At 34.6% G+C, this 27,041-nt stretch overlaps 1 long non-coding RNA gene across 1 annotated transcript in view; it reads right to left on the bottom strand.

The window, feature by feature from the left end:
• Nucleotides 1-21,856: 21,856 nt before the first annotated feature.
• Nucleotides 21,857-27,041, bottom strand: part of LOC138703598 (uncharacterized) — a 171,542-nt gene continuing 166,357 nt past the window's right edge. Inside the window, exon 3 of the long non-coding RNA XR_011333216.1 lies at nucleotides 21,857-24,571. This is a non-coding gene — a long non-coding RNA (uncharacterized lncRNA). The remainder of the gene's footprint in view (nucleotides 24,572-27,041) is intronic.

Genomic DNA, 27,041 nt, shown 5'->3' with positions numbered 1-27,041 from the left:
CACTTTGATTTAGAAGTTAAGTATAGCTTAAAATATGGCGTGGCATATGCTATGAACAAGAACATTAACAGAGCTTGAAATTATTGTACTCTCTAAGTTTACAATAACACTAGAATTTAAGTCTTAACAAGTTGTGAGAAACATCAAATCTAGCTACTACAAATTTTGAAAAGTTATGGTTAATGAATCTGAAAAATGTTTGCTCACAGAGTTACCCGTTTTGCCTAGCAAGGGCTCAGTTACTTAGCTATGACTCATAACTGGTCTTTGAAATATATTTTTGTTAATTATCAGTTATGTACTTCTGTCATTACTTGATTTAAAAGTATTATAAATGCCATGTTTAAATGGACATTTAGTGAACACTTGCCTAGTTGAAAATCTTCAAGTCTGTCCTCTTCATTTGTTAAAATCGATGAAATCGATGGAAAAAAAGCTTCCTCATAGACGTTACATATTATATTGTCTATTAAAGGCTCAATTACTCTGTGCATTATAAAAAATATTGTATTATTGCACCTTCAAATATTCATTTTAAATTATCAGTTATTTCTGTCATCACTTCAATTACAATCGTTACATATGCCATGTTTAAATACATGCATATTCAGTTTAATTTACATCATTACATTTACTAAGTAAGGTATATGAGGAAACCAATAGAAAATATTCGTCCTCTTGATCTGTACAAAATCGGCGAGATCGATGAAATCGATGAATTTCCTCATAGACGTTACATGCATTGTCTACTAAGGGCTCAATTATTCTGTGCATTATAAAAATATTACTGCCCTTTCAAATAGATATTCAGTTTAAATTATCAATTACTTTGTCATTACTTCATTTGCAATATGTATATTCAGTTTGTAATTATTTACTTAATTACATTTACATTAAGCATATTAAGTTTGCAATTACTTCATTACATTTAACATTTACTGAGTAAGGTATATGAGGAAACCAATATAAAATGTTCAAATTCGTCCTCTTGATTTGCATGAAATCGGCGAGCTCTATGAAATCGATGAAATCGGTGATATCGATGAATTTCCTCATAGACGTTACATTTTTATTGTATACTAAGGGCTCAATTACTCTGCATTATGAAAAATATTACTGCCCTTTCAAATAGATATTCAATACGAGTTATCAATTACTTTATCATTACTTCATTTGCAATATGTATATTCAGTTTGTAATTATTTACTTCATTACATTTACTGAGTAAGGTATACGAGGAAACCAATAGAAAATATTCAGATTCGTCCTCTTGATTTGCGTCAAATCGGCGAAATCGATGAAATCTGCGAGATCGATGAAATCGATGAATTTCCTCATAGACGTTACATTTTTATTGTATACTAAGGGCTCAAATTACTTTGCATTAAGAAAAATATTACTGCCCTTTCAAATAGATATTCAGTTTAAGTTATTAATTACTTTGCCATTACTTCATTTGCAATGTGTATATTCATTTCGTAATTATTTACTTCGTTACATTTACATTATGCATATTCATTTTGTAATTATTTCATTACATTTGTCTTTACTGAGTAAGGTATATGAGGAAACCAAGTTGAAAATGTTCTTCAAATTCGTCTTTTGCATTTCACGAGTATAAAAAAACAAGATCTCTATGTTCCTGAAACCTTAATAAAAAGTTCTCTCTATACAGGGTGTGTGTATCAGTGTTTCAAAACAATCCAAATGTTTTAACAGAATTTCTAAGTATTGATTCTCATTCTATCTGCTAGCTATATTTTTTTTTACGCTGGTACCCCCCGTCCCTAGAACCCTGAGTGGCAGGGCTCGTCCTGCGCCATCACTGGAGTCCTGCGGCAACCCGCCGAAATAGAATTGTGTATGTGTGAGGGCTGTCGCCTAACCAGACTAACGAAAAAAAAGTTACTATGCGTGCAAGCGTCCGATCGCCAAGGTTTCCCCCTGTGATGAAAAAAAAGCATCTTACAGGCTAAACACTCCTGATTGAACGTCCATGTTATGCCAGCAGAAGGCTAAGGACAATCCATATTCTGCCGACAGAGGGCTAATGGATGCAAAGCTAAACCCCAATCAATCAATCAATCATACGACGTACGTAGAATCACCAATTGCAAGACAACGTTGAGTGCCTAACGTGGAGGAAGCGGAGGACTTAGAAACTAAAAGACTTATGAAGTAGCAAAAAAATAACCATCACAGGGTTCCGCCGTGACTCTTAGCCCTAGGCCCTGATAATCAACCGGCGCCCGCATCGACGTCGTGCTACCTGCGGCCACAGTAATCGCTCATCGTATCTAGGGACGGATACGATGCTCACACTTGTAAACCTAGCAATGGCGTGCATACCCCGATACGGCGCCGTGGTACAACCCTCAAACGCTACTCGAGACGCTGCACTTGGAGGTAACTCACTGTTTGTAGAGGCCATCCTGGGGGAGGGGGCTCCAACCTGAAACAAATTCAAATTCCTTTTCAGACATCGGGTAATATCACATGCTTTCTTTCCTAAGCTTTAGTACCAAAGTAATTAAGGGGTATATAGAATGGACCGTTAAGTAATGTGATTAATTTCAGGATATTATTCTTAGAGGCTTAATGACTTTACTAATGAATCGATTATTGTTGAAAGGGACTAAGTCTACTTTTTAAAGTTTTGAGGTAATCGAAAAAAAAAAAAAAAGCTGATTTGTGAATAATCTATCGAAGATTAAACCAAAATATATTGTAGACATGAAATATATGTGTACAATATATTTTGGTTTAATCTTCAATAGATCGTCCACAAAGCAGTTTTTTTCGATTATCTCAAAACTTCAAAAAGTGGACTTAGTTCCTTTCAACAATAACCGATTCTAATAGACGGTAGTATATTATAAACACTACTTAAAGGGTGTAATTGATATCTTATTTGAAGTGTTCTATCAGTGAGGAAGTGTGTAGTGTCAGTGAAGTCTATTGTGTAAGTGAAGTGTGTTGGTGTCAGTGAAGTGGCTGTGCAAAGTACTTGAACAGTGAAATGGTTAGAAGTGTTAGTGAAATCAGGTAGAATCAGTGCAGTGAGTGAGTTGTCAGCGAAATAAGTGTAGTGCAGATATGAACCTGTCACACTCGTCGGTCTTAGTTCGAACTTAGAGTTAAGATACAAATTAGATTTACTTTAAATGTTATTTTAATTGACCACGCTTCATTTAATTTAGGATGCTCATTTTTTATTATCATTATTACTATTATCATTATGATTATGTTTTTATTAGTTGTATTTATTATTGCCATTATTGAGTGTAATTAGTTACCACTGCCACCGGGTATATACCTATTTGCAGTGTGAATAAATACATAGAGATATTTCAAACAAAAGTTTAAATGCAATTTCTGCTCTTTTTTGCTTCCTTCTCTAGATAAAAAAGGTTTATATTAAACATTTCTTAACGTGTTTTTGGAAAATTTAACAACATTGAACATTTAATTTCTACATATCCTGATTTAATTTCGGGCCCAGATTTGCTTTAATCATTAGACAATACATTAATGAACAAATTTTACAATCTTGGGGGGAAAAACAAACTTTTAAGGGTAATTATGTTTTAATTGTGTGCAATTCGTGCAGGGTAAATTTATTTTTCTAATATATTCTATAATAAGTGAATAATTTTAGACGTTTCATTTTATTCATAATGAATTTGTTAATAGAGCCTTATCAGATGAATACATATATTTTGTAATTTTTTTCATAAATTATTTAATTTAATATACAAGTTAATGAAAAATAACTTGAAATAATAATATACTAGTGATCGAAACATATTTTTACTGCCTTATGAAATAATTACGTACGAAAATTTGCATAAATTTATCTAAAAATGTCGAAGTTCTGAGTGAAAATGTTGGAAAAATTCATATTTACATGACCGAGTCAATTGTCAGAATCACATTTTAGGTCATAACAAGGGTATAGTATTAGAGGCATTTACATTTTTTTCCTACATACGCACAACCAGAGAAAATATATACTAATGCTAATGAGGAAAGACCATTCAACAAAAAGATTTTTTCCCCCCTACATCTCGAGGCGCATACGCCCCTTAAGATTACGAGAAAATTAAGTTCTGCTACTCACCGTTTACAGATGGCTCCATCTCTTAGCGGTGGACATCTTTGGGATCCTGGATGAGCTTTTGAGCTTAGACAACTGTATTTCATGGAACATAAAGTCATGTTAGGTTAATTGTCCCTTAGTGCTATTTTATAACGACATCAATAATAATTATTATTTCATAATTATAACAAATTATTCTGGCGGACATAAGCCCTTGAATTTATTCCATTCAGCCAGAAACAAAATCCTTAACAATATAGTATGTTGTGGGTGTCACTAGAAACCCGAATATAATGGTTGCAGCCTTCCATTTCAGAGCTACAATTTAAAACTAAGGTAAATTATTTCATAAATTATTCTGGCGGACATAAGCCTTTGAGTTTATTCCACTCAGCCAGAAACAAAATCCTTAACAATATAGTATGTTGCGGGTGTCACTAGAGACGCAATTATAATGGTTGCAGCCTTCCATTTCAGAGCTACAATTTAAAACTAAGATAAATTATTTCATAAATTATTCTGGCGGACATAAGCCCTCGAGTTTATTCCACTCAGCCAGAAACAAAATCTGTAACAATACAGAATGTTTCGGGTGTCACTAGAGACCCGATTATAATGGTTGCAGCCTTCCATTTCAGAGCTACAATTTAAAACTAAGCTAAATTATTTCATAAATTATTCTGGCGGACATAAGCCCTCGAGTTTATTCCACTCTGCCAGAAACAAAATCCTTAACAATATAGTATGTTGCGGGTGTCACTAGAAACCCGAATATAATGGTTGCAGCCTTCCATTTCAGAGCTACAATTTAAATCTAAGGTAAATTATTTCATAAATTATTCTGGCGGACATAAACCCTCGAGTTTATTCCACTCAGCCAGAAACAAAATCCTTAACAATATAGTATGTTGTGGGTGTCACTAGAGGCCCGATTATAATGGTTGCAGCCTTCCATTTCAGAGCTACAATTTAAAACTAAGCTAAATTATTTCATAAATTATTCTGACGGACATAAGCCCTCGAGTTTATTCCACTCAGCCAGAAACAAAATCCTTAACAATATAGTATGTTGCGAGTGTCACTAGAAACCCGAATATAATGGTTGCAGCCTTCCATTTCAGAGCTACAATTTAAAGGTAAGATAAATTATTTCATAAATTATTCTGGCGGACATAAGCCTTTGAGTTTATTCCACTCAGCCAGAAACAAAATCCTTAACAATATAGTATGTTGCGGGTGTCACTAGAGACCCGAATATAATGGTTGCAGCCTTCCATTTCAGAGCTACAATTTAAAATTAAGCTAAATTATTTCATAAATTATTCTGGCGGACATAAGCCCTCGAGTTTGTTCCACTCAGCCAGAAACAAAATCCTTAACAATATAGTATGTTGCGGGTGTCACTAGAAACCCGAATATAATGGTTGCAGCCTTCCATTTCAGAGCTACAATTTAAAACTAAGCTAAATTATTTCATAAATTATTCTGGCGGACATAAGCCCTCGAGTTTGTTCCACTCAGCCAGAAACAAAATCCTTAACAATATAGTATGTTGCGGGTGTCACTAGTGACCCGATTATAATGGTTGCAGCCTTCCATTTTAGAGCTACAATTTAAAACTAAGGTAAATTATTTCATAAATTATTCTGGCGGACATAAGCCCTCGAGTTTGTTCCACTCAGCCAGAAACAAAATCCTTAACAATATAGTATGTTGCGAGTGTCACTAGAAACCCGAATATAATGGTTGCAGCCTTCCATTTCAGAGCTACAATTTAAAGCTAAGATAAATTATTTCATAAATTATTCTGGCGGACATAAGCCCTCGAGTTTATTCCACTCAGCCAGAAACAAAATCTGTAACAATACAGAATGTTTCGGGTGTCACTAGAGACCCGATTATAATGGTTGCAGCCTTCTATTTCAGAGCTACAATTTAAAACTAAGGTAAATTAATTCACAAATTATTCTGGCGGGCATAAGCCCTCGAGTTTATTCCACTCAGCCAGAAACAAAATCCTTAACAATATAGTATGTTGCGGGTGTCACTAGAGACCCGATTATAATGGTTGCAGCCTTCTATTTCAGAGCTACAATTTAAAACTAAGATAAATTATTTCATAAATTATTCTGGCGGACATAAGCCCTCGAGTTTATTCCACTCAGCCAGAAACAAAATCCTTAAGAATACAATATGTTGCGGCTGTGAAAGACCCAATTATAATTGTTGTGGCCTCCCGCTTAAGAACTACAATTTAAAACTATGAAAATAATTTTGTAATAATTAGTGCTTTAATCATTCTTTGCTAGCCCTATAGATTTTTGTACCAAATTAACCTCACGACCACTCAGCAGTTGAGATGTGATTCCATCCTCTTTTGGATCAAGTAGCGACATCCGCCATCTTTTTCACTTTAACAGGAAAATGTTTCAGTAGCTGAAACAATTACGGAACATTTTAATCCTGTGTTACGTTTAACTTGCTCAGTGCGGCATTTCTTTAGTATTAGAATTACTATGGCAACGGATTTCCAGAGCCATCTAATATATTCTTACTCGCCTAATGTATAGAACTCAGAGGAGACTATTTATTTAGTTCTGTAGATAGGTTATACCAAAAAAGATTTTTAACAGCAGAAATTTTGGACTCAAAATATATAATGCATTAATTAGAGCTTACCCTGAGCCAAGTACACTTAACACACACAGATTTAAGGAAAATCAGATTAATTATTTAATTCTTTAAGTTAACCGAGTTAAAAATTGACACTAATATTTATGTACTTTTGTATTTTCTATTTGTATATAGACCCTATTATTACATGCTGTATGTATTTTACCATTGATTAATGTTATTGTGCTCAATGAACTCTTAATTTTGTGATATATTTTGTATAACTGATCTGAACTGCGCCCGAGCACGAGCTTCTGCTCTTTCGGGCTGCAATGCCTAACGTAGCTCAAGTGTAAAGTATTAAATAAATTAATTAATTTAATTAACTGGAGAGGTTTGGACTCAATTATGAAAGACGGAGATATTTGTATCTACAGGATCTAGGAAAGCAATATTAAGTTGCTAAGTTCGAAGCCAACAATCGCGATTATTGCGATTATTATTATTATTATTATTATTATTAGTATTATTATTATTATTATTATTATTATATCCCCTCTTCTTTTTCCGAGGAACAAATTTATGCATTATTTCGGAAAATGTATCTCATGGCAAGAATTTCGTAGTGAAACAACCTTAATATAAATTATGCAATAATAGGTCATAAGATCCCAAAATTATGAAGTGGTTGCGTCATTCCCAAATGGTCACGTCATTGTTTGATGATAGAAATATTGCGTCACAAACTTCATTCTGTATCCTGTTTTAAGAAATTTAGTATAAAATGGAAGCGAGAACATTTTTAACCGTAACAGTTTTTACTGCTCTTCAATATACTGAAAGTACTTTTATACACTATGAAAGTAAACTATAGCATCCTATCCTATGACGCAAATTAAAACCTAGATTAATTTCCTGCGTAACCAAATCAGTTTTATACAATCTGCAATACAGAATTCAAAATCCGCTATTTTCATTATCTGGTAGTCGATGTATGAATATTTTAGTATAGAATTTGAACGTATTCCGATATACATTGTTTTTTTTTTCTAACTTGTTTCGGAAAATTTGGAGCCTGCAAGATCTATACAGCAGTAACTATCGTAGCATGGCTGTAAATTCGTAGATTGCAACTTTTAATAAATTTCATGATCGCTACGGACGCAGAGAGGAAGTCAATTTGAAGTTTAATACATCGTTTAATTCCGGACATAAATCTCTACAAAAGTCGACCTAGTCATAGAACTTTCTACAATAACAATGGTTAATTGTTCTCTAAGCAGTTGATTTGTAGACAAAAATAAGACTTGGAAGACCACGGCATTCAGGATAAGTCCGTAACTGCTGGACCAGATAATTCCGAGTTTTTCTCTGCGCTAAAAACTAACCAGATGTAGAGGCACTTCAAACATGAAACTGTGGTTCAAAGTTTAGGGTCTTTCATACAAAATGGCTTTTAGATAAGCCGGAGGTTCATTACCGCTCTCACATAAGCCCGCCATCTGTCCCTATCCTGAGCAAGATTAATCCAGTCCCTACCATCAATCCCACCTCAAATCCATTTTAATATTATCCTCCCATTTATGTCTTTGCCTCCCAAAAGGTCTTGCCCCCCCCCTCAGGTCTTCCAACTAACACTATATGCATTTTTGGATTTACCCATACGTTCTACATGCCCTGCCCATCTCAAACGTCTGGATTTAATGTTCCTAATTATGTCAGGATTAAGAATACAATGCGTGCAGTTCTGTGTTGTGCAACTTTCTCCATTCTCCTGTAACTTCAGCCTTCTTAGCCCCAAATATTTTTCTAAGCATATTATTCTCGAACACCCTTAACCTCTGTTCCTCTCTCAAAGTGAGAGTGAAAGTGATATTCCTCGAAATTTACTACAGTTAATCTTTCCCCATTCTGAAATATAGGTACAATTATGAACTCCTTCCATTGTTCTGGTACAAATTCTTTTTTTCTCCCGTTAGCAAGTACAAACTTATGCCACTAAATGAGTTTCCATAGTCTTATTAATTCTGCTGGAATCTGATCGATACCTGGAGACTTTCAGATTTTCTATCTCAATTTCAACTTCGAAAAGTCTTGGTTCGGGTATAAATGGCTCAGCAGTTTGTATTTGAATTTCGTCTCTATTATTTCTACTTGACCTATGCACATTTAGTAGTTGCCCAAAATATTTTTTCCGTCTGTTCAGGATAGAAAGAGTCTTGTACAGAGTGTTCCGCTTATAAGTATAACAAAAGAAATAGCTATAACTTCTGAATTAATACAAGTATATAGTTGAAACCAACTGCTACAAAGAATGAAAACTGGGAATTTTTGTTACCTTATGTTCCATAAACCTCAACATGGCTTCCATTGGTGGCACGGGAAATATCCAACCGGTATTCAACCTCGACCCAAGTGTTATGAAGCATCTGTGGTGTAACATTGTTGACAGCAGCATAAATTCTTTCTTGTAAGTCTGCCAAATCACGTACTGGCGTCCTGTAGACCTGGTCCTTAACAAACCCCCACAGGAAAAAATCAGGTGGTGTTAGATCTGGTGATCTGGCAGGCCATGTGATGTACGGTGATCTTCTTCCGATCCATCTTGCAGGGAATTGTTCGTCTAAGAATGTGCGAACCATGTTGGTAAAGTGTGGTGGAGTCCCATCTTGCTGGAAAATTGCTCCATCTGGGAGTTGTGGCACAGCATACAGTTGCAACATATCCAGGTACGTGTTTGCAGTGACTGTCTTTTCAGCAAAGAAATAGGGACCAATGATTCTGTCACGCATGATCCCACACCAAACATTCCATTTAGGGGAATCCCGTTGGTGTTCAATTACGACACTTGGATTTTCCGACCCCCAGATGCGACAATTGTGTCGGTTTACTTCCTGTTTCTCTGAGCTGCCTATCCCATTTCATTATTGAGACGTACGTCGGTACAGCTTCCCTCGGTCTAAGATTGTACTGACGGCGAAACAAGCGCTGTACACGAATTATGGATCTATGTTCTGCTAATGACAGCACACAAAAGGCTTTCTGCTGTGGCGTCCACATGCTGACTGACTAAAGATACGATACGAATTCTCTTATTTAATGATCTGCGCATGCGTGAGTCTTCTAAAAATAAGTAACAACAATGGATTAAAACTTCCCAATTTCCTCTTTACAATGGTACCAATCTTAACCCATTTGCATGCATTGTTATGAAATTATAACTATTTCTTTTATTATACTTATAAGCGGAACACGGTGTATATAGTCTATCAAATCAATTTATGTATGAAGTATCCATCTTTAAAATATTACGGACAATAATTTTATGTAGAAATAAGGAGTTTTTCGTATGAATTTTGGTTATTCAAATATGTCCATTAGTAAATGCAGTGTTCACAAACAACTGAAAATACACATGCATTACGCCTATATTTTGATAATTTCATTACCAAATTCTACACATTAAAATTATTTTGCCAGTTTTACTTGAATAGAAATTTGCTACTTGCATACGAAGTCTTAATACTGCATTTAAATTACGTAAGAATGTCACGAAAGAACGGGAATTATGTATTTTTGAACACTAAATATCAGAAAATGTGAAGAAAATGCTGCAAGAAAAATTCTTCCACAATGAACATAATGACCTCAACCGTAACGCAAATTCCTGGAAATTCGGGCCACAATATCCCTGAATATCACCAAAATCATTCATAAGAAATCATTCTATAGACGACATCTAGTTCACAACAATAGAACCAGTCTCAACAATACACAGGCCTTCGGATTTCACCCAAAAGATTAACTCGCGATATGACCAGAGATGTTAAAGCGACTATAAATAACAGCAAAAAAAAAAAAAAAAAAATCAGTTTTCAAGCAACTAAAAAACTATATAGGCTATGTAAACAGTGACAATAGAAGCCATGAAAACGCCGTTAAATATAAAAATACAACTTAATGTTGGTTTGAGAGTATTTATTGTTAAATGGCGGACAAGCAATAAAAGTAGGAACGTTTTAGTAAGATTTTATTTTACCAGTTTTGTGGTGGGTGTGATTTGTGCAACGATTGTCAATGGATGATTCTGCTTCTTCTCGGTCTATTTTTCGATGTCCAATTGGTCAATGGGTACCAATTTAGCGCCAGGTTTGTAAATACTCTTATGTAATTAATAAAGAACAATTATTGGAGTTTTCAAAAGGGCCATTGTCGAATATTTCAAGAACTTCATTTTGTGTCAAGACACGGAATTTTGTCCGATAAATGTGTGTGCAAATTGTAAAATTTTGGAATAAGGGAGTTTTTCTTAGATCGAGGATCAGTGACAGGTTATGTTCGTTCAGGTTTTTGGTGTGCCTTGCATATACATTTTTTCGCAGATATATAGATGCAGTAGATAGAAAATTGTTGTAAACTCGAGGATCAGCAACGGTTAAGTTAGGTTTGTTTTTTTCAGATGTTAAGTAAACTGCCTTGTCTGACTTTTTGGTAGACAGGTACACAGACAGGTCTAAACTGTTCTACGTTCGTGAAAATTAATTTTGTTTTTTTCTTAGGAATTTTCCATTTTTAGCGATTTTATAAATTGAATGTTGTAATATTTCATGAGATTTTACAAATTTAAATAGTTTCCATCTTTTTTCAATATTAGTTTCTGAGAAAATATTGAATATGACCTTTAAGAAAAGAAAAAAATAAAAAAGGGGGCAGTTATGATGAGCTACAATTTTACCAAAACTGTATACTTTATGCTATGAAAACGAAATTGAATATTATTATTATTATTATTATTATTATTATTATTATTATTATTGTCTTATTTTTTATACTTTGTATGTCTCATTTATTTTGACCTGCTGTTCACACATTTTATTATGCTTTTTTCTTTCTTTCTGTATGTTATATATTATGTCTGATTTCTACTTGTTTACATTTTATTATTATCTTATTCAGTTTTGTATGTAAAATTGTAGTGTACTTTGTAAATTTGTAGTGTTTTTGTAACGCAGTTTTCACTCCTGGTTGAGTGTTAGAGAAGGCCGTATGGCCTTAACTCTGCCAGGTTAAATAAATCATTATTATTATTATTATTATTATTATTATTATTATTATTCATGAAAGTGTTGAGAAACTAATTTTGTTTTATTATTGTAATAAAAAGTGAATAATTAAGATTACTTTTTATAATTATCAATTAAGGTCGTTTCAAACTTATCTTTAAACAAGTTAACTTAGTAATGGAAAAGCTACGTATGGAATTATACGTTGATATTTACAGAGATTAGACTTTAAAGTAACACTTATCTAATTTTGTTGACATAGCGTTAACAGCAGGAAACCGTAAAAAATATTATGAACAAATGAAGCAAATGTGGCTCATTAGCCCATGCGAACGAAGAATGGATTTTCTGTATTTCGAGTAAAGAATTTTAATACTGAATTACCAAAATCCTTCGTAGTGAATAATATGTTTCACGTAAGATTTCACACATTAACTTCGAACAATTTCCCTCTTTAAAATTGAATCTACTCAATTAACTTTATGCATCAATAGGTTTACTTCCACAAAGAATGTGTTTGCATTCTCTCAAATGAATTGTATGGCATGTGTTAGTAATATTACAAAGCAGTTGCCGGCCATGCAAGAGATACAGAAGGCGCGCATGTGCAAAGAAGTTAGCATCTTAGTATGTTAGTATGAAGCACCATAAATTCACTTGAGAGTTGCAGAATATAGAGATTTCAATCTCTTGAAATAGCCTACAATTTTTTTTTAATTTAAAACCTATTTATTCAAATTCCAAGTAATTTTCCTGCCAATAGGCTGTATTTACACTATTTTTATTATATTTTTATCGTGTACATTTTATTCAATTGTGGGTTTCTGGTTTAAGTGAATCATACTTGCCTGCAATTTAATACAAAAATGTATTTTAACGTATTTTTATTTTTATTGTGCGAGTTACCTATATTTTATTGAATTTTCGGTTTCTGATTTTATGTGATCCGTATTTGATTCTAACTATGTATTGCACTGTTTATTTTTATTTTATTAGGGAATTTTTTTACCCCTTTTCAATCTCATTATGTAAATCTTATCTGTATGTAATAAATCCGATCAACTATGTAAGCAAGTTTTAATCCTGGTTGAGTAAGGAAGCCCTAAGGTCTTAACTGCCAGGTTAAATAAAATCATTTTCATCATGGTACAGCATTGAATTTCGTTCTAGTAAATGGGGGACAAAATTTACTATGCAATATTCGCTACCGCGAGGCATTTATTTCCTATTAACGTACTTTAATGCAATACCAGTCTATTTTGAACTTTTGTTTCAATCTTAACTCTATGAATTTACATTCGACTTGATTCGAACTGCTAGACGGTTGGAAAATTCTCATTTGAAAATTCAGATGCGTAAGGAAATGCCTAACTAACACTTGACAGTGGTTAGGATTGGGGAAAAGGGAAGAGTTTACATTAAATTCTAAATATACCTACTGACGCCATATTCAATGTCTGTTAAGTAGGTAAATAAATGAAGTAATTAAGTAAAAATAAAATAAACTTTCAATAACCTACGAGTTTGTTCTCCGCAGCATATTTTAACAGCCCCGCTAATCACAGGAGTGCCGCCGGTCCCTATTCTGTGCAAGATTAATCCAGTCCATCATATCTCACCTCCCTCAAATCTATTTTAATATTATCCTCCCATCTACGTCTCGGCCTCCCTAAAGGTCTTTTTCCCTCCGGTGTCCCAACTAACATTCTATATTTCCGGATTCGCCCATGCGCGCTACATGCCCTGCCCATCTCAAACATCTGTATTTAATGTTCCTAATTAAAGTCAGGTGAAGAATACAATGCGTACAGTTCTGTGTTGTGTAACTTTCTCCATCGAAGGCACTATCTAGATTTTTTAATTTGAGACTAAATGAAATCACAGATCTCCTCTACAGAAAACCACAGCTTAAAATCGCTATCGAGAGTTTACAACAGATTAAAAATTCTATGTAAAACTGATGGTTTCAGCAAATATTTATAGATAAACCTTTCAGATTCTTGACTAAGTGATTAATTTACGTTATGAATTTTAGCGCACTTTTTGTTCCCTTGTATACACTATAGATATTCATCTGCGATAGCTTAACACGAACTTTATAATTCGGAACACATTTCATAAACGGTGACGTAGGCAGACATCACGACTTAATTGATTGCACAAAAGTTAATTGTACGTAACGTACAGCAATGACTGCCTAAACTACTTATCTCATTTTTATTTGCCACTTCTAATACGGAAACTATTTGAAAAGTTCGTCAATTTTCCCCCCTCAATCATGTTTAGTTTCATCTCTACACTGAATTGTATACTGCAGATAGTCTCTGGTAACAGTCAAATAGGATAAGTGTTGCGTAGCGAGAAATTTTAATATTTGGGAAAACGCTGTACATATGCCTACTAATGTATAATCTAGACTTTCTTATTTGCGAGATCTTAAATAACGTCGCATATAACATCTACAGAAAACAACAGCTTCAGGTTTCTATAGAGAGTTTACAACAGATTAAAAATTCTACGTAAAAAGAATGGTTTCAGTAAATATTTGTGTATAATCTTTTCAGACTTTTGATCAAGTGATTAATTTAAGTTATCAATTTTAACGCACTATATTTTTTCCCTCTTAGATATTCATCTGCGATTGCTTAACACTGACTTTATAATTAATTCGAAGCACATTTCATAAACTAATGTAGGCAGACATTACAACGCAATAAATTTTATTACACAACAGTCAATTGTAGGTAACAGCAATGACAGCCTAAACTTTTCTTAATTTGCCACTTCCAATAAGAAAATCATTTGAAGAGTTCCAGTCAATTTTCCCCTGAATCAAGTTTCGTTTCACTTCTACGCTGGATTCTATACTGCAGATAGTCGCTAGTAAGTCAAATAGGGTTACAGACCCAATTATGTGAAATGTTTAGAGCACGCGAAATGAACGCTAATAGTACATTATGCAACGAGCCTATAATGATAGTAATTAAGAAGCGAGTATGGATGTTTATGAAACGAGCGCAAGCGAGTTTCATAATTTTCATACGAGCTTCTTAATTACCATTATAGGCGAGTTTCATACGACTTTTTATGCTCTACCATATTTCTAACTTTAAATTATTCAGATGTATACATTTTATTTGTATCTGACAAGATCGGAAGTGACCTTGTTCTAGGTCGTGAATTGTGAGATGTGCGCAGACGCGGAAGTATTGATTTTTTCCGAGGAACAATAATGTCATTGACCTTGATGTAATCCCGTTAAACTTTATATAACCTTGATTATTGAATTCGACATTGAAAAACGAGATGACAAATTGAATTTATTTGAATATTATTTACAATTAACGCTAATTATTATAGTAACAGAACATAACCTTCTGCGACAGTATTGGATTTTCAGCCTCCGTGACTTTTCGCTAATTCTCTTTCGATTGCATATCCGAGAATAATCGATACTTGCGGTTTTATAACGGTACAAAGCTGACTTGTCATTGGCTGAACATCTTTAAGCCGAGTTGTGATTGGCTGAACACCTGTACTTTAATGAGTAGGTGTACTTTAATGACGTGCATTAAAGGACTGCTACCAGGTGTATAATTACATTTCGGCATGGTCGAGCATAAACTCATTAAAACTTCAATAAAACTGAATTATCTGCAGCTTTGTGTCTAATGGGATATTGCTTTTCACATTTTTGTAACTAATATTTGAAATTAAGTCTCATTTTATATTTGAGTACGCTAATTTTGATATTTGAACGTAATTTCATTTAAAAACATAGATTTTATAATAAATACGTGCAGAGTCAGTGTAATTAGATAAATACGCAAGTCAGGCATTATAAACTACATCTAGTATTTGCTACTTGCAATGCAAGTAAGATTTGTAAAGTTCCAATCAACTATCACCCAATCAAGTTTGCTTTCATCTCTACTGGGTGTTCAGTTCAAAATGTGTCTTGGCTCGCTGTATGCCGTCATGTGGCTAGCTGATGAGCCTAGAGAATTCAATCTTCCTACACTTCCGCAGCTCATGTGTATAACCTAAGAGGCAGAGAAGTTGCCTAGCAAGTACGGCGTTCATTCTGAAGAGTACGTACAGATACGTACGATAACGCCGGTAGTGGCAGGAATGTGAACTGTTTGGAAATACGTACTGTCGTGATATGGGGAGAGGGTTAAGACGATTACTTACGTATTTGTTGACATTAACTTCGACGGTCAACATGGACACGGAGCATTTGATTTGTGTTGTGGAATGTTACCGTACGCAACCGATAACAAATACCCTGCGTACGACTTGCCGGCGCAAAACACAGTTCGAAAGAGGTTATGGTAGCACACAGACCGTACAGACCGCCATCTGTTGCTACGACGTTCAAGTTATACCGTACACGTTCTCAAGTTCAGATTGAAGAACGCCTTAAATAATAGGCAACTTTAACATATCAGCTGAAACTCGCTTCAAATCGGTGACTCAACAACAGTGACGTCATGACACTTTGAAATGAACACCCAGTATATTCGATCCTACACTACGGAGTCGAAAAGTCAAGAGGGTCGAACGCGGTAATTTGCACGGAGTTTACGTTCTAGTATTGGGCGAAATGTTGTACAGAGATCAACTAATGTAAAGTGAACACTAAGAATGTATTCGAAATGGACAGACTCTAATCGCATTGAAACTATTAAAAACCACGGAATTTATCTGCAGATTTGTATCTAATGGAATATTGCTCTTAATTTTTCTAACCAATATTCGAAACTGGAAGTCTTTCACATTTTGAGTACGCTGATTTATATTCGAACGTAATTCCGTTGGAAAACAAATTTATAGTAAAAGCGTCCAGCTAGAGTTATAGTCCCGTCGCTCTAATTTCCGGCAGCCAATCACGTTGCAGGTCGGCTACATTTAAACATGTGCGACTTGTGATTCGCTGATGAAGATGTAAAGCATTTCCTAAGGCTTGATAAATACTCAATATATAATCGCCCGCCATTTTGGCTCTTTCGTTGGCGTTCACAGAAAGCACACGAGGACGTTATTTGCCGCTCAATTATTTGCTGAATTGCAGTGCGTTTGATTTATCATAGCAGCTACGACATGATAATGTTTAACGGTGTGGCAAATAGATCCCTCGTCTGGTAGATCGGCAACGAAAGAACAAAAATGGCGAACGATACTACCTACCTAGACTTTATAGAGCCTTGACTTCCTAAGACGTAAGCAAAGAGGAGTCACGCCGGGAATAACAGCGTTGCGACTATAGATTGGAGAAAAAATACGCAATAATGTCAAAGTTTATTATAATGGCTATGTTAATATTTGGGAAGTAAAAGTTCAATAATTCGCTCAATCATATTTCATATTACAGTACCTCGATACTGGATTCCACATTGTGGAGTCGGGAAGTGCAGTCGAGTAGGGTAACTTTTAGAGTTTAGTAAAGTGAAGTAAAGTTTTTATGTTCTGGAGAAACGCTCTAAATAGATTAATTTAATCGGGACACGAAGTATACGAAAGTAACACGAATGCATTCAAACTATCTGTGAAAATCTTAAGATTTCGATTTATTAATCTATGAACTTCAAATTTTTATTACATTATGAACATTTAACGTTAATACAATACACCAAATTGTAGCCTATTGCTGTATAATTTACCATTCCCGAAATATTCAACTTTAATTCAACTTTTAATCGCTAAACTTAAATTTAATCGATATGCACGATGGATGAACGGTTTGAAATTCAATCTATAAATTTAATATTTACCTCAAGTTTTTAAGAAACGGTTATTCTATTTAAAAATGTTTAGTGGATTTGATTTTTCTTTTCGTATTTCATATCTGCCAAAGATTTTTTTTTAATTATATGATTATTAGTACAATGAAAAAAGCCCAAATCAGATTTTTAGGTCAGTATTTACACAAAAATTCCTGAAAATTAAAAGACAACTGCTTGAAAAGATTATGAACACAAATTGCTGAAAAAAGAAATATTAGACAAAAATTAAGTTTAAAATATAAATGTGAACTGTACAGGATCCTGTTACCATAGAACTTTCCAGAGGAAAGAGCCGTTAAAATATTTGAGTTTATTCATCATAAAAATTGAAAAACTAAACTTATTTTTCTATTTTTGACCTAAATTTCACAGATGCATCACTTTAAAAATGCATGAAATTTATCTAATAAAAGCTTATAGTTTTTTTTATAACGAAACAAATATTTGAAACTTCTGTAAATGTTACTGTCGCTTGTATCAGAGTAATTAAATTTTGATGCTTCTAAAAAGCTTGACAAGTTAATATACTGTTCGTTTGGAATGAAATCTCAGCCTTACGAATACAACCAGACATCAGGCCGTGCAGATAACGGACTTCTTCCTCTCTCGACGCCAGAGCAACTAGCAATGAGGAGACGTCGTAAGACACAGGTAGTCGAACCCCTACCCTACGCAACGCTGTTCTTCTAGATGACATTCCACCCCCTCTATGCATCTACATGCCACGCTTCAGTAATCACTGATACAATAAAGTTAATAATAATATATTTTATTATAAAGAGAATTTCACTATTCAATTATAAATTAAATCTATCATTGGTGTAATTGATTCAATGATTGTTTTTCAAATCAAGTTAATCTTCATTGCTATTCTTTGTACAATTCCACGAATTGCCCAACCCCCTACGCTGTTCTTGTAGAAGACGTTCCAATTGGCGGTGTTACCCCCTCTATGTATCTACATGACAAAACAGGAATCGCTGATACAATTGTAGTGTATTGTATTTATTAACATTCCACGGTATTCATACATGCTTACAGCTAGAATATGGAACAAGTCAAAAAATTTAATACTATTATAAAGTCTTAATTTATAGTCACAGTCTAGGTGAAATATATATAGACGAGGTTTACAATATAGTCTACTAGTACAACACAAAGTTTTAGTATCAATTTCATGAAGTGTTACTGAATGTCATGAATTTACCTACAGAATATAAGGCGTGAGAAATTGGGTACCGGTACTTCTTTAATTTGGCCCTAAATAATTTTATGTTTTGAGTTTGATTTTTTATATCGATAGGGAAGCTATTAAAAATTTTTACTGCCATATAACGCACTCCTTTTTGATAGCACGATAGACTTGCCGATGGAGTATGAAAGTCATTTTTTTGACGTGTATTTATGCTATGAACTGTTGAATTAGTTACAAAGTTTTCACGATTACATACGAGGAAGATTATTAATGAAAAAATATACTGACAAGCCATGGGCATTATTTGTAGTTTTTTTAAATAGTCCTACACGATTCCCTAGATTTGGCACCTACTATTATTGTAGTTACTCTTTTTGATAATTTTATTATAAAGTTAATAATGATACATTTTGTTATAAAGAGAATTTTATTAGGTGCTTAATTATAAATTAAATTCATTATTAGTGGTAATTGGTTTAATGATTAATTTTGAAATTCAGTAAATCTTCAATGCTATTCTTTGTCTAATACCACGAATCCTCGAACTAAAAGTCCAGAATCGAGTTTTACTGTTTACTAAGTAAATAAGTCACCCAATTGGGAAATGCAAAATAACTTTAATTTATATTAAATAAAATAATAATAGAGAACCATAAGCGCTTGCACAATTTCTTAAGTTATCCTTCTTTAAAGTTTTAGACATTCTCTTCCGCCATTTGTGTAACGGAATATTTAAATATGGCGTCTACACTAATATGCTATAAATTTTGAATCGTATATCGTTGTTCCGGGAAAACAATGACGCAGCTGCAAAATTGGGGTCAATATTAAAAACACCCCTGCCTGGCTGTTACTATTTAAAAGTAACAAGAAATTATAATATTTTGCTTTATTTCGATTGCCATAATTTTTTTATTATTCATTTATACATATTATATATTTAATAGAAATAAGATTGGACTCTCACTTTGATAGAGGAACAGAGATTGAGGGGTTTTTGAGAATAAGGTTCTTAGGAAAATATTTGGGGCTAAAAGGGATGAAGTTACAGGAGAATGGAGAAAGTTACACAACACAGGATTGCACGCTTTGTATTCTTCACCTGACATAATTAGGAACATTAAATCCAGACGTTTGAGATGGGCAGGGCATGTAGCACGTATGGGCGAATCCAGAAATGCATATAGAGTGTTAGTTGGGAGGCCAGAGGGGAAAAGACCTTTAGGGAGGCCGAGACGTAGATGGGAAGATAATATTAAAATGGATTTGAGGTAGGTGGGATGTGATGGTAGAGACTGGATTAATCTTGCTTAGGATAGGGACCAATGGCGGGCTTATGTGAGGGCGGCAATGAACCTCCGGGTTCCTTAAAAGCCAGTAAGTAAGTAAGTAAGTAAGATTGTTTTTTTTTATTGTCCTGAAAAACATTCTATGTTGTTGAGCGATATCTATAGGCCTATTCATTTTTTTCCCTTTCTATTTCGTCAAATTCTGCATTTTTCTTTTACTTCTCTTACAGTCTTCAGTTTTTCATCAGTAGCTGTGATTGTAGCGGAACATTTAAACATGGCGTGTGCACTAATATGCTATCAATCTTGAATCATACATCGCTGTTTCAGAAAAACAATGACGCAACTGAAAAATTGGGGTGAATATTAAAAACACCCAAGTCTGACTAGTACTATTTAAGAGTAACCAAAAGTAATAATATTTTGCTTTATTTTGATTGTCATTTTTTTCAAATATTTATTATTCATTTAATATATTTATATATTCTCCTGAAGAACATTCTATATTGCACTTGCGTCATTGTTCCTCCTGGACAGCGATATCTGTATTCATTTTTTCCCTTTATATATTCGTGAAATTCTACGTTTTTCTTTCTCCTTTCTCTTTTACCTCCTGTTCTTCTCTTCTCTTATATTCTTCAGTTTTCCATCAGTAGCTGTGACTTATTTTGCTGTAAACATATTATAAATACATGAACCGTTCTCATTTCATTATCATAGGAAGAAAAGTAAAGAATGTAAACTTGAGAATTTTTAAACTTGAGGCAGTAGAGCAAGTGGACAGCTTCAGATACTTGGGGTGTACTATAAGTAGTAACATGAGCTGCTGCCAAGAAGTCAAAAGGAGGATAGCAATGGCAAAGGAAGCTTTTAATAGAGAAAGGATCATCTTCTGCGGACCTCTGGAAAAAAGAAGGAAGAGACTAGTGAAGTGCTTTGTGTGGAGTGTAGCACTCTATGGGGCAGAAACATGGACATTACGACTAAGTGAAGAGAAACGACTAGAAGCATTTGAAATGTGGATATGGAGAAGAATGGAGCGTGCGAAGTGGACAGACAGAATAAGAAATGAAGCTGTGTTGGAAAGAGTGGGTGAAGAAAGAATGATGCTTAAACTGATCAGGAAGAGGAAAAGGAATAATTGGTTGAGTCACTGGTTGAGAAGAAACTGCCTACAGAAGGATGCACTGGAAGGAATGGTGAACGGGAGAAGAGTTCGGGGCAGAAGAAGATATCAGATGATAGACGACATTAAGATATATGGATCATATGAGGAGACAAAGAGGAGGGCAGAAAGTAGGAAAGACTAGAGAATACTGGGTTTGCAGTGAAAAACCTGCCCTTGGGCAGAACACTAAGATTTAATACTTTACCGTGTGTTTTTCTGGGTATAGATCATAAGAAATCGATGTACTGTATAGAAACTATAAAGAAATAACTTAATCAGTGGGCTATGTACAGAAATTAGCAGGCTTTGACAATTTGTAGAACAAGAGAACATCAGACGTTGACTTAGCAACTATAAAATGATGTTCTCTTGTTTTACAAAATAGCTCGTACAGCGGCGTTAAAATGGACTGGATAGTTTCGAGTCCCATTCATCCGCTCGCTCAAAGAGCCAATGGGACGGTGAGTTGGTTCTACATCCAGTTACTAAGGTACACAGCAAAGATCACAACACGGTGTTTTGCCATTCAGCGTATCAACTTTTGTGTAGCTTTTTTTGTTATTTCGTGAGATATTATGAATGAAAGTTGTAGGAGTGTAGAAAATAAAATCAGAGAACAAATTTCTTTTTAATATTTCCGTCTTTACTTAGCATTAGATGAATACATCGATGTTATACCTAATTATTATTTATAATTTATTTATTTATTTTGCTAATAACTGTAACATAAAATATAATATAAACAGAAAAATTTTAGCTCGCCCCTGAAAGAGTAGAACTCATGCTCAGGGACGGATTCCTGAATTTAAATTAAGACGTATATAATACAATATGTCTTATGTCTACTACGCAATAAGAATTATATAAATTTAAATTTACAATTCTTCAATTTTTATAAAATCCATACATAACTTTTTAAATTTAATACTGGAACTATTAGAATTGACAAGATTCGGATATTTAAATATAAATTTGTTATATATTCTTGGGCCTAAATTACTGCTATGATTAAATACTGTAACAGTGTTGCATTTTGGTTCAAACAATCTCAAAGAATTCATACCTTTTGTTTCGTAACTATGAGAATACAATTCAAAATTATTTCGACTTTTATGTATGAATTATATTAATACAATATAATAAATCTGTCTTATTTTAAGAACATTAAAGTCTAAAAACAATTTTTGAGATGGAAAATCAATAGGTTTATGAAGACATATTTTAATTATTTTCTTCTGTAATAAATAAAGTGGAATAAAATTGACACATACTTAATAGATTTATTTATTTTATTGGGTTATTTTACGACGCTGTATCAACATCTAGGTTATTTAGCGTCTGAATGAGATGAAGGTGATAATGCCGGTGAAATGAGTGCGGAGTCCAACACCGAAAGTTACCCAGCATTTGCTCGTATTGGTTTGAGGGAAAACCCCGGAAAAAACCTCAACCAAGTAACTTGCCCCGACCGGGATTCGAACCCGGGCCACCTGACTTAATAGATAATGATGTGTTTTGTTACGTATTATATTAAAGGTATGTTTCTGCACTTTTTCGTAGATATTTATACTTGGCCTAACTGCATTTGTCCGAAGCCCTAGTAAGTCCATTCGCAGTAGCGTCAGGGAATTGAACACGTCGCGTTCGACTGTCCACAAAGTCCTTCACAAGAATCTGAGGCTCTACGCGTAGAAAAGCTCTCCAGCCAGATGATCGTCCACACCGCACAGCATTTGCTGTCGACATGCTGGCTAGAATTGACGCCGAGGAAGGATTTCTTCGGGGACAAATGCACTTTGTACACGTTCAATGTCCTCCATGCCCACACCTGTGCAGTAACGGTCAGCGCGTTTGGACGCGAAACCAGGTGGCCCGGGTTCGAATCCCGGTCGGGACAAGTTACCTGGTTGAGGTTTTTTCCGGGGTTTTCCCTCAACCCAATACGAGCAAATGCTGGGTAATTTTCGGTGCTGGACCCCGGACTCATTTCACCGGCATTATCACCTTCATTTCATTCAGACGCTAAATAACCTAGATGTTGATACAGCGTCGTTTATTTTTTTTAATTTTATTGGGTTATTTTACGACGCTGTATCAACATATAGGTTATTTAGCGTCTGAATGAAATGAAGGTGATAATGCCGGTGAAATGAGTCCGGGGTCCAGCACCGAAAGTTGCCCAGCATTTGCTCGTATTGGTTTGAGGGAAAACCCCGGAAAAAACCTCAACCAGGTAACTTGCCCCGACAGGGATTCGAACCCGGGCCACCTGGTTTCGCGGCCAGACGCGCTGACCGTTGCTCCACAGGTGTGGACTGCAGCGTCGTAAAATAACCAAATAAAAAAAAGTCCTCCACACTTGTGTTTTCGTTGCCCACTGCCCTTTTGCAGCAGAACACTCCCATTATCCATAACTTTTTGATAATAATTGATAATTTATTTATTTAATCTGGCACAGCTAAGGCCAGTAGGCCTTCTCTTCCGCCCAGCCAGACTCTAATTCTAATTAAATACATTTGCTTACACAGTTATTACATTAATATCTAGATCATAAAACAACATGAAAGTAAATAGTGAAAACTGGATAACTAATGTTAGTGTGACAATAATAAACATTGGTAAGAAATAGTTATAATAGTAATAATAATAGTAGTAATAATAATAATAGTAATAATAATAATAATGAGATGATTTAGATATTTATCTGTGATATATATAACCATTGAACATTGAGAAACCTGAAACAGCTATTATTAACAAGAATTATTATAAAAATATCTCGTTGGCCTATTCTTAAATTTGTTTGGTGTCTGACAGTCCCTGACATTACTCGGTAGGGAATTCCAAAGTCGAGGAACAGCCACAGTGAAAGAAGATGAATATGAGGATGTTCGGTGGGAGGGAATGGATAATATTGAGGAGTGTTGTGATCGTGTGTCTAGGTTATGATGGGTGGATAAATTTTGAAAACGAGACGCAAGATAGACAGGAGTGGAGAAATGCAATATGTGAAAGAGAAGGGAAAGACAGTGGATTTTCCTACGATCTTCTAGACGGAGCCAGGACAACATTTCGAGGGATGGTGTCACGTGATCAGCCCGGCGAATATTGCAGACGAAACGGACGCACATGTTATGAACACGTTGCAGTCTCTGCGCCGAAGTAACGCTTAGGTCAGTAAGCAGAGTGGAGCCACTCTCGGATTATTGGCCGTGATGGCGGTTCTCTTCCATATTCGATCCCTATGTGACGTTGCACCTGTGTATCTGATCGTGCCTCCATAAACCAGGATACACATTGCGTCATCTCCTGAGGTGTCCATATCTCCTTCAGCGTCAGATTTCACCAAAATTCACACCTGCAATCAAAAAACGCATTTCAACAATCTAACAAAATTCCCATAAAAACTTTGACAGTTTCTGATTAACATGCTGAAACCCGCACCCAGATATCATAATATCTCAATAATTTGTTATTTACATCTGAAGTTGTAAAGGTTTCATGTGGACACCCTGTCTATTAAGCTAGTGTATGCTTAATTCCCCCCCCTTCCCCCGAATGCTATTTTTACTCATAAAGGGGTTAGAATTATATTAAATAGAACATACTTTTATTTAAAAGCCGTTTCTTTAATATTAATCCTTTTATTTTAAGACAGGTTTTCCCCTCATTTCCCTCACCATTCCGAGGCTGTATTTTCAACAGCAGTAGCCATCAACATAAAATAGACCTAGACCTGTGGTAAACATGGAACTCTTCTTAATAGGTTTTAATACGGTACTAGTATGGCGAAGCTCTTCATTTTCACTTTTATTTGTAGGTACAGGGACAGTATTCTTAAAATGTAGCTAAAACAGCGCAAGACACAAAGATTTGGAATCCTCTGCAATAGGTGTAGGCTATTTCATGTACAGCATTCTCTGATAAATTGACTCGTAGATACTGAATATAAACAAAATCCGTCCAATAGTTTAGTAGAAATCGCTGTACACATACAGACTAGTACTAAAATTATTATATTTCATGTACATCATTCCCTGATAAATTGACTCGTAGATACTGAATATGAACAAAATCCGTCCAATAGTTTAGTAGAAATCGCTGTACACAGACAGACTAGTACTAAAATTATTATATTTCATGTACATCATTCCCTGATAAATTGACTCGTAGATACTGAATAGGAACAAAATCCGTCCAATAGTTTAGTAGAAATCGCTGTACACAGACAGACTAGTACTAAAATTATTATATTTCATGTACATCATTCCCTGATAAATTGACTCGTAGATACTGAATATGAACAAAATCCGTCCAATAGTTTAGTAGAAATCGCTGTACACAGACAGACTAGTACTAAAATTATTATATTTCATGTACATTTCCCTGATAAATTGACTCGTAGATACTGAATATGAACAAAATCCGTCCAATAGTTTAGTAGAAATCGCTGTACACATACAGACTAGTACTAAAATTATTATATTTCATGTACATCATTCCCTGATAAATTGACTCGTAGATACTGAATATGAACAAAATCCGTCCAATAGTTTAGTAGAAATCGCTGTACACAGACAGACTAGTACTAAAATTATTATATTTCATGTACATCATTCCCTGATAAATTGACTCGTAGATACTGAATATGAACAAAATCCGTCCAATAGTTTAGTAGAAATCGCTGTACACAGACAGACTAGTACTAAAATTATTATATTTCATGTACATCATTCCCTGATAAATTGACTCGTAGATACTTAATATGAACAAAATCCGTCCAATAGTTTAGTAGAAATCGCTGCACACATACAGACTAGTACTAAAATTATTATATTTCATGTACATTTCCCTGATAAATTGACTCGTAGATACTGAATATGAACAAAATCCGTCCAATAGTAGAAATTAGCTAACATAATTAGGAACATTAAATCCAGACATTTGAGATGGGCGGGGCATATATGGGCCAATACAGAAATGCATATAGAGTGTTATTTGGAAGACCTGAGTGAAAAAGATATTTGAGGAGACCGAGACGTAGATGGGAGGATAATATTAAAATTGATTTGAGGCAGTGGCGGCTCGTGGGTATTGAATTAAGGGGTGCTGCATACAGAAGTAAACCAAGCAACTTACTTTATTTAAAGATTCGTTCCATGCGCCTTGTCTTGTAGGTTGCAAACTTTTGAATTAGCATCTTCTTATTAAAATCCGATATGTCGTTTAACATAATCTTTACAATGGAAAACATAGCTAATGCGGTCACTTCTCTCATCGTACTTCTAAGATAGGATTTTACTCTCTTCAAACACGAAAAGCAACGTTCTGGTTCGTAAGTTGTCATTGGTATGGTGATAGATATGCATAGTAGTTTCACAACTTCTGAAAATGAGGCCTGCAACTTCTCAGATAGAAGAAACTGCAAGAGCTTGACTGCGTCACTGATATTTCTGAATTCTTGTCTCTGATACAACACAGTGAGTTCCGTTTTTAGTTTGTCTTCATCGAACATTGGAAAAAGCTTCACACATACATTTAGGTCATTTTCAGGAAATGAGCTTTTGTAGCATTCAAATTTTTCTTGACACAGAAGAGAAGATAATATCAGATATTAGCTTGTGTGATAATGAGGTTACACACTTCCTTAGCTGCCGCAACCCTTGTCTAAATCCCTTCGACCTTACGACGCTTTTTAGGGTTTTCATTTTCACAGATCTCGCTGCTCAACTGTGCACTGTTCCGTGCTTGCCTCATTTATTGTGATGTTGTTAGATGTTTCAGATTCCATTATGGTTTGAAAACATTCTAACAATGGCTCCTTCTTC

This window comes from Periplaneta americana, chromosome 1 (assembly GCF_040183065.1).
Source record: "Periplaneta americana isolate PAMFEO1 chromosome 1, P.americana_PAMFEO1_priV1, whole genome shotgun sequence".
NCBI classification, from domain to species: Eukaryota; Metazoa; Arthropoda; class Insecta; order Blattodea; family Blattidae; genus Periplaneta; species Periplaneta americana.
This window is presented reverse-complemented; position numbering and strand designations above follow the sequence as displayed.